This window comes from Sinocyclocheilus anshuiensis, unplaced genomic scaffold (genome assembly GCF_001515605.1).
Source record: "Sinocyclocheilus anshuiensis isolate Anshui unplaced genomic scaffold, SAMN03320099.WGS_v1.1 scaffold1717, whole genome shotgun sequence".
NCBI lineage: Eukaryota > Metazoa > Chordata > Actinopteri > Cypriniformes > Cyprinidae > Sinocyclocheilus > Sinocyclocheilus anshuiensis.
The window spans coordinates 167,231-169,940 of NW_015539928.1; positions in this window are offsets into that span (position 1 = coordinate 167,231).

The window sequence follows — 2,710 nt, forward strand, 5'->3', positions numbered from 1 at the left end:
ATGCGGCCAGGTCACAGGCTTCTGCGGAAGCCTTCTTGATCATCAGGCCACCGGCACGGCACTGCAACATTTCCTGGACGTCCGGGCTGGGCTTCTGCTTTCAGGCTGCCCTGTCTGGTACACAGTATCTAGGTCGCCCTGAGGGGCTTCCTGGTCACCAGGATATGCCCTCTTGCTGAGGCATTGAGCGGGAAGTATAGGTGGCATTTGCGAGAACCTTCTTGTGTAATGCTGTCTCAGGCAGTGCTCCCCTCGCCTTAGAGGGTTGTATTTGAGCTTGCCTCTCCAGTTTGGCTCAGTACTTCCGGGTATCTGTGAACAGATGCTTGGGAAGCTCTTAAATCCATGCTATGGTAAGTGCACATGCTAAGCTTTGTGCACTTTCTGAAATCCACATGGTGGTAAGTGTGCACGCTGAGCACTTTGTGCACTTTCTAAAATCCACATAGTGGTAAGTGTGCACATTATACTTTGCGCACATTTCTGAAATCCTGTATGGTAAGGGTTACACTTTATTAGCCTCGTTCCCTTTCTCTGAGTTGTTTAGACCCCGGTACCTTGGGCTCCACTCAACCAGTGTGTCTCTGTTGACACACTTTTGAAGTATCGCTCCCCTCACCATTGAGGGTTATTGTGAGCATGGTGCTTTCTTTCGAGCGTTTGAATTCTCTGCCTTCTGAGGAGTGGGATTCCTCGCTCCGTGGGCTGTTCTCATGGTAGTGTTTAGCAGTGTTCCCTTTTATCAAAGGGTTGCCTATGAGCACGCTACTCCTTTCTGAATTCGGAGTTCTCCTCTCACGTGAGAGTTGAGTTCTCTGTTTTCCCAGAGCACCTGGAACCAGTAGCATCAGGTGAACTAGGCCCTTCCAAATCCGCCTCTCTGATGCGCTGAGTTTTTGGCTAGCTTGCAGTACACTTACCTCTGATTCTAACGATCATGCTGGGCGAGCCCCCTCTCTCGTTGAGAGCTGGGTCTGTGTTCCCTCAGCTAGGTAACTTACTGCTGGCAGTTCCAGTATTGGAACATGCTGTAGGTCCAAGCCTCCCTCTCGTTTTAGAGCTGGGTGTGTTGCTCCCTTAGCTAAGTAAATTATTGCTAGCTGTTCCAGCATTGGAACATGCGGTAGGTCGAGCTCCCCTCTCGTGTGAGAGCTGAGTGTTTGCCCCCTCAGCTAGAGATTTACTGCTAGGCATTCCAGCTTTATATCTTAGATCGAGTTGGTGACTCTCAAACATATTGGGTTTGGTATGCACCATTCCATCTATGAGCTGCTCTTTCAGAGTGCCACGAGAGCCCCCTTAGAACGGTATCCTAAAACTAGAGAGCATTTGATTGGACGGAAAGTTTGATGAGAAGCTGAAGTACGATGTGACGTCAAAAAAAAATCGTTGAGCCGTTTTGGCGGAAGTGACGAACTAAAAGCTTTGAATGCTTAGATCTTCTAAATGCAAATTGTGTCACTGTTTTGGAGCACATTGCCTTTTAGATAACCTTACAACTAACATATTGATACGAACACCCAAAAAAAACAAAACAAGAAAAAAACAATTTTGATTTCATGGGGACTTTAAAGAATAAAAGATTCTGCAAATTTTGACTTTTGGAGGTTGAATAATTTTGAACATGAATGTTTAGAGCCAATTTTATTTGTATCATTATTTATCAATGTTATGGTCTCAGAATTACTCAAATGTGCATAAAAAAAAAAACTCAAAGACTGGATGTTTACTTGGCTTTGGCCGGTTTCTCGCTCTTCTTGGGCAGCAGCACGGCCTTCTCGGTCGGCAGCACGCCGCCCTGAGCTATGGTCACGCCGCCAAAAAAGCTTGTTCAGCTCCTCGTCCCTCGTCGCCGCCAGCTGCAGGTGACGGGGGATGATACGGGACTTCTTGTTGTCCCGAGCGGCGTTTCCAGCCAACTCCAGGATCTCAGCGGTGAGGTACTCGAGCACAGCGGCCAGATACACCGGAGCACCGGCACCGACGCGCTCGGCATAGTGGCCTTTGCGGAGAAGCCTGTGAACCAGTGTTGCCAACTAATTTTCAGGGGAAGTTGCTAAAGGAAGTTCGATTTGTTGCTAAATGACGTTGTGACGTCATTGCGTGATGACGTCATTACGTTATCACGACGCAAAATTGTGTCACTTCATTAAAAAATATATATATTTTTATGTTCATTTAGATTTGTTCGTAAAATAATATAAATGCATAATATAATGTTAAAATATAAATAACTTTTTTTTACATACAACATTGAATTATTGAACACTTACACATTTTTGAACGATTACAAGTTTTTTTTATTAGCTAGTAAACTAGTAAAACTACACATTCTGAACAATTATAGTTTTAAGCAGTGTATTAGTAGTCAGTATGCTACACTCTAAGAAAATAATTCACAGGTTTTTACCTGCATTTTAAATTAGCATTGTATTTTGTGTTTCGGGTTACAACGGATGATGGATAACGGACAATGTCCTGGAAAATTACTAGTACCTTTTCCATTTTTATAGATATTTTTCTTAGTGTACTAACTGATCAACAATCACAGGTACAAGCTGCTAACGAGGTGTATCATAAATGAACAATTATTAACTTATTATTATTATCATCAAATTGAACAATTGCAAATAGCAGTAACTTAATTCACGTGATGTGTGTACTGCTAGGCATCTTTGGTTTCCTCTTTTTGTGAAATTTAGATGGAAAA